The following is a 10,653-nucleotide window of genomic DNA, read 5'->3' on the forward strand; positions in this document are numbered from 1 at the left end:
CCCTCAGGTATACACTACCCAAGAGTGTATGCAAGAGATTAAAAATAACCCCCAGGTATACACTACCCAAGAGGGTATAGGACAGATTAAGAATAACCCTCAGGTATACACTACCCAAGAGGGTATAGGACAGATTAAGAATAACCCTCAGGTATACACTACCTAAGAGGGTATGCAAGAGATTAAAAATAACCCTCAGGTAAACACTACCTAAGAGGGTATGCAAGAGATTAAAAATAACCCTCAGGTATACACTACCCAAGAGGGTATAGGACAGATTGAGAATAACCCTCAGCTATACACTACCCAAGAGGGTATACAAGAGATAAAAAAAAACCCTCAGGTAAACACTACCTAAGAGGGTATAGAAGTGATTAAAATAACCCTCAGGTATACACTACCCAAGAGTGTATGCAAGAGATTTAAAATAACCCTCAGGTATACACTACCCAAGAGGGTATAGGACAGATTAAGAATAACCCTCAGGTATACACTACCTAAGAGGGTATGCAAGAGATTAAAAATAACCCTCAGGTATACACTACCCAAGAGGGTATAGGACAGATTAAGAATAACCCTCAGGTATACACTACCCAAGAGGGTATACAAGAGATAAAAAAAAACCCTCAGGTAAACACTACCCAAGAGGGTATAGAAGTGATTAAAAATAACCCTCAGGTATACACTACCCAAGAGTGTATGCAAGAGATTAAAAATAACCCTCAGGTATACACTACCTAAGAGGGTATGCAAGAGATTAAAAATAACCCTCAGGTATACACTACCCAAGAGGGTATAGGACAGATTAAGAATAACCCTCAGCTATACACTACCCAAGAGGGTATACAAGAGATAAAAAAAAACCCTCAGGTAAACACTACATAAGAGGGTATAGAAGTGAATAAAAATAACCCTCAGGTATACACTACCCAAGAGTGTATGCAAGAGATTAAAAATAACCCTCAGGTATACACTACCCAAGAGGGTATAGGACAGATTAAGAATAACCCTCAGCTATACACTACCCAAGAGGGTATACAAGAGATAAAAAAAACCCTCAGGTAAACACTACCTAAGAGGGTATAGAAGTGATTAAAAATAACTCTCAGGTATACACTACCCAAGAGTGTATGCAAGAGATTAAAAATAACCCTCAGGTATACACTACCCAAGAGGGTATAGGACAGATTAAGAATAACCCTCAGGTATACACTACCCAAGAGGGTATAGGACAGATTAAGAATAACCCTCAGGTATACACTACCTAAGAGGGTATGCAAGAGATTAAAAATAACCCTCAGGTATACACTACCTAAGAGGGTATGCAAAAGATTAAAAATAACCCTCAGGTATACACTTTTAGTACGATCAATTCTTTTCGATTATTTCTACATAGAGTAAGCTCACATCATTATTTATATCACCGTCAGAACATAGATTCAATGTATCCATCGTTCAGAGGCAGAGAACCGGTGGGATAAGTCAAAATAAAGTTGTGCACGTCACTAGCAAGCAAGCGGATTCACTTTGCTAACCAATGACAAGTCCCAAAAGACCCACGTGATCATGCCGGTGATCGGAAACAGAGAAGACTCCATTTGGAGCTCATCTCTGAATGTACTTTTCATCGGTTGATCACACGTGTGTTAGGTTATTTCTTTTCTCAACATTTTGACTGGTACAAACAAGGGTCGAGTGGCCATTTATAAAGCTACGTTTTGAAAGTTTGTGGTGAGTAAAAATTGCGATATTCGCTACGTGATCAAAATCTCATCAAAGAATTGATATAACGGCTTGAATTAAGCTTACATGACGCTCGGCAACTAAAACTAGAATAATTCTGAGAATCGAATCGGTCACTTGCATGCCGCAGTTTCTTAAGCTTATGCTTAAAATGAAATAAATCTATCAGTGAGGTTTCAAGATTACTTTAGTCACGTTTTGGGAACATTCAAGATTCATAATACAAACTGTGATTAAAAAAACCTTGTTATATAAAGAAGTCCTCCTTGGTAAAAACAAAATACTGTATTCAGCCCTCTTTTTACAAAAAATCTATGGGAGAGATGCGCTAATTCCAATATAAAAGTCATTCCATATAACAGAGATTTCCCAATCCCAGTGCACTTTGTTAAATTGAGGCCTTGTCTGAGTTTTTTATATATATTTATTTAAGGTATATATATATTTTTTCAAATTCAGATGTCATGGAATCGAGAAACAAAATGGTCAAGCTTCTGGTAGACAACCTCATTCAAGGCCAACAGGGAAAGCTGTGAGCCCAGGAAAAAAAGACAAACAGCAGCTAAGTCTGCAGTTTAGGATAACTTCATTCTAATTTATTGTCACAGTTACAGCAAGATTTTAATTAAAAAATCAATTATATTTAACTGTAATTAACCCCTTCACTCCAAAGAGTGCTGGGTCAAAATTTGAGAAGAAATCTTTGAATTTCAATGTGCAGAATCAACAAAAACAAAGAGTAAAACATGAAAGTGCTGCTTGACAGCTTACATTTGAATGTTCACACACAAGAGTTTTATCCAAATAAGTTACAACCACATAAAATCAAGTCAAAACCTGTCTCTGGGAGCGAAAGGGTTAAATACCATTTGTATCATCATCCAAAATTAAATGATTCATTATAAGGCTATTTTAAGACAGATAATATTTGTTGCAATAATTATAATTTAAGATATCGTATTTTATGGAAAACAATCAGCAGATTTTATTCACAATTTGTGTCTAACCAAATTTAATTATTGATGAGGACTATTTTACATGAATAGCTGTGATTGAGGATTAATTCATTGGAAGTTTTCAAGAAAAGAAAAATAAATCAAATTTCATCCTATTATTATTTAGATATCTACTATTAATAGACAATCAAAAATATTTTACACATAAACCTGAATTAAGCTTGTAAATAAATTTTATTGAATACTTGAATTTTAGCTGGGATTTTTTAATTTTTAGTATTTATTTTATATCAGTAGCCTCGAATTTTTGCTTAAAATTCCCAGTAATTCTCAAACATTCCTAGAAATTTCTGAAAAATCCTAGAAATTGCTAAGAATTTTTTAGATTTACAGCTTTTCAGGGAAAGCCATTGGTGCTCTAAGTTGGAATTCCAAGTCCTGTTGTCTATAAACTTGGAATTTCTGGGAATTTCTGGGAATTTTTGGGAATTTCTAGGTTTTTAGAGCCTCTTAATCCTAGGAAAAAGTTCCTAGGATAATCCTAGGAATTCCTAGGAATTCTAAAATCCACTTTGCAAGGGCGTTATTATAGCCTCACAGATGTTTTGGTTGCCATCCCCATAACATAGAATGTTTCAAGAACTTTTTCCTTTCTCTTCAATACCATTTACTATTTCTAGAGCACAATTAAAGGAAGCAGGTTATAAAAAAAATCAGAACTCTTCTTTTAGTTAATTATTTGAATATGTGAGTGAATATGTTCCCACATGTAACAGGATGATCAAGCTGAAGATAGCCTTAAAAAGGAGTGAACTCCACTGAAACAATTGGGTGACTCATTTGGAAACTTGAGCACTTAGTAAATACACCTTGGCTTGCAATTCTGATGATTACAATTTGCTGAGGTAATTGAAATGTCATTCTCCCATGCAGGAACCTTCTTCATGACCTGTACAGTCATATGAGATAACTTTAGAAAACTGCATTTTTGTTGGTAGAAGTATTGTAAATACAGTACCACCTTTTGACAAAAATTAATGATTTCCTGTAAGCATGAACGTTTGGGAGAAGTTATGGTGGTAATTGACCCTTTGTTTGCTAGGATGCATAGGGTCTGATGACTGTAATGTATATCTTTTAGCTTTCAAACTTTCAACTTTGTATTAATTGTAACTGTTTACCATATCTATTTCTCTGTACCTTAAGCCTCAAAAGTTGAAGCAGGTTAGTCAATCACCTGACTTCCTTTGTTTGGAATTGTTTGATTATATAATTTTGCTGTGTACATGTAAGTTACCACATTGTAACATGTAATATTGTTATTTAGACTACACTAAATACTCCTGCTCAAACTTTCATCAATGCATGGCGTTTCTTACTTATGCTCATACCCAAACTAAACATTGATATAAGGGATTGGTCACACGATATGAGTTTTAAAGGGTGGGAATCTGGAAAAGCAAGGATCCTCCTTTAATTAGGACTGAAATTAATGGGAGCCCTCCTATTTTGATTCATGTTTTTACTTTCACCTACCTCCTTTCCTGGAATGTTTAGGGAACATTGATGAAGTGAACAATTTACCCCCTTTGGACAAGCACGTGTTCAAAGGGATTATTTGCGCAACACCTTGTGGTACCAGGCAGTTTCGTGTTCCATTTCGTGTCAGTTTTTCACTTTGAGCGTTCACCAGAGATTGTGTACTGTTTCGTTTTTCTTTCCAATGGGTCGTCAAAGTAGGTGTCCAGGTTGCAAAGAGTTTAAGTCTGCTCATGACTTCGGTCGTCCTGGAAAGTACTGTAACTGTCCAGGTCGCAATGATAACGAACAGGCCGAACTCACGGAGGTTGAAGAGCGGAGGTTGAAGAGAAACTGAGAAAACTAGACTATTTTCCGCCTCACAGCTTCACAATACCGAAGCTGGGGGCTCTCCCGATGTTGATCTTGGTTGTGGTTCTAGTGCATATGCTCGAAACTTTTTATTGCAGGACTTTTCTCCCACGAGACGTTCAAAATCTAGACTTTTGTTTTCCTGTCCCAGATCTAGTTTTTCTTCTCAAGACAATGGGTTTCTTGAGATTTCTCCTTCGAGACTGTCAGTTTTTGATGATGCAACACCTCCTACCTCCAGTTATTTCGTCAACGCTCATCGCGCTGTCTTTTCTTCTGGACAGTTTAATTATACCGGTCTTCGTCTTTCCGTTCCTTCTCGTCTGAATATTCCAGTGTGGCGTGCCTTGCTCCAAGACTATGAGGACCGTGTCATTTGTGAATTTGGCTGGCCACTTGGTTACCCCAACCAGACTCTTCCTGTGTTTAACCTTCGTACCCATCGCAGCGCGTTGACTTTTCCTTCTTTTCCTTCATTCCGTTCAAGAATATATCAGTAGCGAAATTTCCCTTGGTCGCGTGGCAGGACCTTTTGCTGCCCCGCCTTTTCATGACAGTTTTGTTGTTTCTCCTCTCAACACGGTGGCCAAGCATGACTCTAACGAACGAAGAGTGATCGTCGATTTGAGCTGGCCTTGTGGTTCCTCAGTTAATGATAGTATTCCTTCTGGTTACTTTCTTTGAGAGCTTCTGGAAATGACTTATCCCACTATTGATGCCATTGTCTCGGCGATTGTTTCACTCGGTCGGGGTTGCTTGCCATACAAGCGCGATCTACAGAAAGCGTACCGCCAATTCCCCATAGATCCCCATGATTATCATTTACTTGGTTATATCTAGAACAGTCAGCTTTACTCTGACTCAGTTATAACTATGGGCCTTCGTTCTGCCGCGATGGCGTGTTAACGCTCCACTTCTGCAGTTAGTTGGATTCTCAACAAGCGCGGACGTACAATATTTAATTATCTCGATGACTTTATTGATGCTTCCCCACTGACTTCGGCAACCTCTCATTTTTACGAGCTTGGAGCGTTGCTGCATCATCTTGGCTTGGAAGAGTCTGCTGCCAAATCTTGTCCTCCCTCTCCAGTCATTACCTGTTTGGTGTCGAACTCAATACTCTGGACTTTACCTTTCCTGTTGATTCAGATCGTTTAGCCAAAATTCGGAGCTTACCACAACAAAATCATCTCTCCAGTCCCTTGTAGGCAAGTTGGTGCAAGTGCGCGCGGCAAAGTAGAGTTTTCATTGCGCGGATTCTTCGTTTGTTACGAAAAGTTACATTTAATCATCACCATATTAATCTCAATTCGGAATTTCGTAAAGACATTAAATGGTGGTGCAAATTTTTACGTGCATGTAAGGGTGAGTCCATGATTAGCTCAAATAACTGGTCATCTCCCGGAGAGGTGTTTACCTCTGACGCTTGTCTTACGGGTTGTGGCGGCATTTGTGCGCGTTCTTATTCTCATGCGGAGTTTCCAGAGTTCATCTCAATCTAGCGTCTTGAAATTAATTCTTTAGAACTTTGGCCATTGTTCTTGCTCTGAAGTTGTGGGGCCATCTTTGGTGCGGCCTTCTTTTAACTGTTCGGTGTGACAAAGTCTGTTTCTTAGAAGCAACATAAGAGTTTCAGATTCGCGCAGTTCACCATCCTGGAGTCTTGAACAGCGAAGCTGACGTGCTTTCACACTGGAATGTGGCCTCGCGTACAAAAGAACAATTTCAGCAACGGGTTCAACGTGATCAACTAGTTGTAGTTTCTGTACCAATTAACTTCTTCCAGCTAGACAGTACTTTCTACACACTTCGTTCTGTTTACAGCGCTGAAACATTTAGTAATTTAAGAACCCAGTTTAAAGCCTTTTTGTTATTTTGTGCGTATTTTCGATTCACACCAACGCCAGCTAAGTTGGATACTATTTGCCTAAATGTGTAATTTCTTAGTCGTACGCCTAGTCCGCCCGCTATTCGTAACTATTTGTCTGGGGTTAAACTGCCCCATTTGTTTTCAGGGCTAGAATTTCCATTTAATAAAGATTTTCTTCTTTCGTTGACGTTGCGTGGCATTGCGCGCAACGCGCTGCACACCCCACGAAGATCTCCTCCGGTCACGCCTGCTGTTTTTGTATCATTTCTGCGGTTGGTCTCCCCGACGCTTCGTCCTTTCGAGGTCATTCTTTCCGTCGTGGTGCGGCCTCTTGGGCCTTTAATCACGGTGTACCGGGCGAACTGATACAGATATACGGAGACTGGATGAGGGATGCGTATAAGGCTTATTTAGAATTTAGTGTTGAATCGAAGCGCCTCCGCCCATCAGCTTCGTTTTGCGATTCTATCTAGTGCTTCGTAGTTTCATAAAGCACGACCCGTTTTTTTTGGGCGTTCTGTTTGGTGGAAGAGAGGTTTATTAGGCATATCATTGGCTTTTGTTTACTGTTGCTTCGTATTCTTAATAAACCTCTCTCTCTGCCAAAAAGCGAATTGTGTTTTATTTGTGTCAGAGGGCGTAGTTGGGGAATTCACCCCCTTTGGACAAGCACGTGTTCAAAGGGATCAATTGCGCAACACACCTTCTATTATAACATACCTAGTAAATTTGTGTAATCAAATTCAACTGCGCGAGCGTGCTTCATATTCCTACTGCGTACGTTCATGACGTCAGCAAACAAATCCCTCGCGAAAAAAATTTTCCATCGGGTTAAAAATGTTATAAAACAATTGGTTCATACTTCAGCTGTGCTTTCATCGAGATATGAAGCACTTGGGAAGTTTAGAGAGCACTTGAGAAGCTAGAGTTGCTCTCGGCTACGCCTCGAGCAACTCTTACGCATCTTTCGTGCTCTCCAAACTTCCCGCGTGCTTCATATCTTGATGAACGCACGCTAACGTATGAACCAATTGTTAAGTACCAGGCATAAAGAGTTTCGCGTTTCATTTCGCGTCAGTTTTTCACTTTGAGCGTTCACCAGAGATTATGTACTGTTTCGTTTTTCTTTCCACCTACCCTTCCACCCTGGGTGATTTTGTGTGATGTCATTAGGGTGGCAGAGAGGTTTATTAGGCATATCATTGGCTTTTGTTCACTATTGGTTCGTATTCTTAAAAAAATTCTCTCTCTGCCAAAAAGCGAATTGGTTTTTATTCGTGTCAGAGGGCGTAGTTGGGGAATTTTGGTATTTTGGCACATGAAAGTTAAATTATTTGGCGTCCACCTAATGCACAAAGCAAGAATATAAATGCTCTAGCCTTAAAAGTCAAAAAAATAAAATGAGAGAGTTGTGCAGACCATATCTTAATCTTTATCCTCCTTTGGATAGTTATTCAAATAACATATTGTCACTATTAGTCTCATTCACCCTCACTTTCCACTGAGCTTGTGGAAAGATGATACCTCAGTATTTCTTTAAATGCACAAAGGAAAGCCTGCCCTCTTACCACAGATAGTTATTTCCCTTGCGAAAAGGATTTTGGAATTCCTAGGAATAAGAGGTGTGAATTTTCACGGTAGATTCGGACTGGGAATTCCAAGGAATTCCCAACTGTAACAACTCTGGTTCTAAAAACCTAGAAATTCTAAGTTAGTAGCCAACAGAACTTGGAATTTCTAGGAATTCCTATGAATTCAAACTCAGAGCACCAATGACTTTCCGTGAAAGGCTGTAAATCTGAAAACTTGCCAGAAATTCCTAGGAATTTTTAGGAATTATTAGGAATGTTTAAGAATTACTGGGAATCTTAAGCAAAAATTTGAGGCAACAAACATGAAATAAATACTAAAAACTCAAAAATCCTGACTAAAAATTCAAGTATTCAATGAAATTTATTTATATGCTTATAACTCAGGTTTACATGTAAAATATTTTTGATTTAGTATTAACATCAACATGTAGTAATATTAGGATGGAATTTGATTTCTTTTTCTTTTCTTGAAAACTTCATAGTAAATATCCTCAATTACTGCTATTCATATAAGAAGTAGTCCTAATTCATTAAATTTGGTTTGACACAAATTGCGAATAAAATCTGTTGATTCTTTTCCATAAAATCAATAACTTGAATCATAAAATATATTAAAGTTCACACGGCAACCAGGTGGACAATCAGACATAGTTTGAAGCTACACTGGTTTGCAGATTTAATGAATGTAACCGAAGAAGTTACAGTAACTTACTGTAACTTCTTCGGTTACATTCATTAAATCTGCAAACCAGTGTAGCTTCAAACTTGAATCATATTTATTGCTATAAATACTATCTGTCAAAAAATAGTCTTTAAATGAATGATTTAAAATTGGATGATGATACGAATGTTATAAACCCTTTTCACTCCTAGAGTCAAGCTTTGACTTGATTTATATGGTTGTAACTTCTGTGGATAAAGCTCTTGTGTGTGAACATTCAAATGTAAGCTGTCAAGCAGCACTTTCATGTTTTAATGTTTGTTTTTGTTGATTCTGCACATTAAAATTCAAAGAATTCTTCTCAATTTTGACTTAGCACTCCTGGGAGTGAATTGGTTAATTACAGTTAAATGAAATTGATTTTTGAATTAAAATCACAAGCTAATCTGAAAATATTTTTAAAACAAGACTTGTTAGTAGTGAGAAGTACAAACCCAGTTTCCTTTCATGACTTAATTTCTTAATTAACTTTCTGCTAATTCTTCAACTTTGAAGTTTTTTAGATTAGATCACAAAGTGAACACTCTATTTTCAATCTTCAATTGCTTTTCTGCCTTGTTTATTAAGAAATATCACACCTTTAAGAGACGCGATCCTGTTCATGGATGTAATTGATCTGTTTACACACGTCCGCTACAAGATTAAGCTGTTATTCCATTCATTCAACCGCTTGTATGTTTGTTTGTTGCGGACGCGTGTAAAGATCAGATCAGAGTTTCAAATAAAGCAAATTGAAGTAGTCAGTTAAAAGATGTTTTTCTCGAAGGGAACAGTAACCACCTCTGTCTTGTCTGCATGCCAAATGTTTGCGGAGTGTGCGGATGATCCAGTATTGAAGTATTGGAACTCATATAAAAATGTTTTATAAAAATAAAAACAGCAAAATAAATAACAACAATCAGTCACGAAAACAGAGCAAAGAACTAAAAAAAAAAAACAAAAAAAAACAGCGACAACAATCATGAAAAAAGAAAGATTTATTTGGTAATGAATATGTTTGTCTAAGGCATGAAATTTCTACTAAAAATAATCTGAACAAAAAGTCTCTGTCACTGTGTTTGAGGCAACTGAACTTAACTGTTCCAAGGTTTTCTTACAAAGGCAACCAGTAATGTAGATTAGGGAAGTAACTTATATTCATATCTAACGAAGTTCTTTAAGTGTAAATAACGATGTAATCATTGTGATACATGCGGAAGTTGTGTACCAAGAAATAGCTGATGAATGTTTGAAGATTTCGGCACATCTGTGAACATGAGACATTTTGCATCACAGTAAAAACTTTTATGATCATGGAAGCCAAGAGTACTTTCAGGTTAGAAAGCAAATCTGTGATATGAGTACATTGGATCAAATGGAAATTTGCATTTAACATAATTGACTGCTGCTTCATGAGAAATCAATATTAAGGTAGAGATTTACTAAAAGTTTGCATAATGAATTTTATGATCTTTAAGTTATAAACATATACATGTATGTATATCTCTTGGTAAATTTTGTATAGCATACCTTTTATTGAGCCAAAGTTTTAAGCCTCTAAAATTACTCCTTGTCTTAAAACCTTCACATTCAAGGTATTGAGAATTTGTTGGAATTTATGTGGACCTCAGGGTATTTAAATTGCCTCAAATTCAACTGAAGCTGTCGGTACAGGAGTTCCTTAAGTGCTGGAAGAGTTTCCCCAGGTCTGTACAGAGTTGATCTAAAGTTAGTGTAGGCGATTATTATGTTCGACCAAGGGACTTGTGAAGGCCGCTGTTTGGCTTGAGAAGCACAACAACGACATTGGTCTTGTCGTAGCAGGTCAGGAAATCCAAGGTGTTCGCAAAGCTTTGTTTGTCCTGTTCAATGCCACTACTGTCCCCAATGCCTGGGGTGTCA

At 37.5% G+C, this 10,653-nt stretch overlaps 2 pseudogenes; both read left to right on the top strand.

The window, feature by feature from the left end:
• The first annotated feature begins 4,422 nt into the window (after nucleotides 1-4,422).
• On the top strand, nucleotides 4,423-5,429 carry LOC136279370 (uncharacterized; annotated as a pseudogene).
• A 533-nt stretch (nucleotides 5,430-5,962) lies between these two features.
• On the top strand, nucleotides 5,963-6,932 carry LOC136279371 (uncharacterized; annotated as a pseudogene).
• The last annotated feature ends 3,721 nt before the right edge of the window (nucleotides 6,933-10,653 follow it).

This window comes from Pocillopora verrucosa, chromosome 1 (assembly GCF_036669915.1).
Source record: "Pocillopora verrucosa isolate sample1 chromosome 1, ASM3666991v2, whole genome shotgun sequence".
In the NCBI taxonomy this organism is placed as follows: Eukaryota; Metazoa; Cnidaria; class Anthozoa; order Scleractinia; family Pocilloporidae; genus Pocillopora; species Pocillopora verrucosa.